This window comes from Nematolebias whitei, chromosome 8 (genome assembly GCF_014905685.2).
Source record: "Nematolebias whitei isolate Nwh7 chromosome 8, NemWhi1, whole genome shotgun sequence".
In the NCBI taxonomy this organism is placed as follows: Eukaryota; Metazoa; Chordata; class Actinopteri; order Cyprinodontiformes; family Rivulidae; genus Nematolebias; species Nematolebias whitei.
Genome location: NC_056505.1, coordinates 34,101,480 through 34,102,246, shown reverse-complemented (window position 1 = coordinate 34,102,246; position 767 = coordinate 34,101,480). Strand labels below are relative to the sequence as shown.

Genomic DNA, 767 nt, shown 5'->3' with positions numbered 1-767 from the left:
ATATGACTTCAGTCCAAACCTTTGTCCACAAACATCACAAGCAAATGGTTTCTGTCCTGTATGGACTATCATGTGTGTGTTTAAATGTGACTTCTGTCCAAAACTTTGTCCACAAAGATCACAAGCAAATGCTTTCTGTCCTGTGTGGACTATCATGTGTGTGTTTAAATGTGACATCTGTCCAAAACTTTTTTCACAAACATCACAAGCAAATGGTTTCTGTCCTGTGTGGACTATCATGTGTTTCTTTAAATATGACTTCAGTCCAAACCTTTGTCCACAAACATCACAAGCAAATGGTTTCCGTCCTGTGTGGACGATCATGTGTTTCTTTAAATATGACTTCAGTCCAAACCTTTGTCCACAAACATCACAAGCAAATGGTTTCTGTCCTGTATGGACTATCATGTGTGTGTTTAAATGTGACTTCTGTCCAAAACTTTGTCCACAAACATCACAAGCAAATGCTTTCTGTCCTGTGTGGACTATCATGTGTGTGTTTAAAGTTGACTTCAGTCCAAACCTTTGTTCACAAACATCACAAGCAAATGGTTTCTGTCCTGTGTGGACTATCATGTGTTTCTTTAAATACGACTTCAGTCCAAACCTTTGTCCACAAACATCACAAGCAAAAGCTTTCTGTCCTGTGTGGACTATCACGTGTGTGTTTAAATATGACTTCCGTCCAAACCTTTGTCCACAAACATCACAAGCAAAAGTTTTCTGTCCTGTGTGGACTATCATGTGTGTGTTTAAAGTTGACTTCT

At 38.9% G+C, this 767-nt stretch overlaps 1 protein-coding gene across 1 annotated transcript in view; it reads right to left on the bottom strand.

Moving 5' to 3' along the window:
• LOC119413666 (zinc finger and BTB domain-containing protein 17-like) overlaps positions 1–767 on the bottom strand; it is a 37,036-nt gene that overhangs the window by 1,495 nt on the left and 34,774 nt on the right. The window lies entirely within an intron of this gene.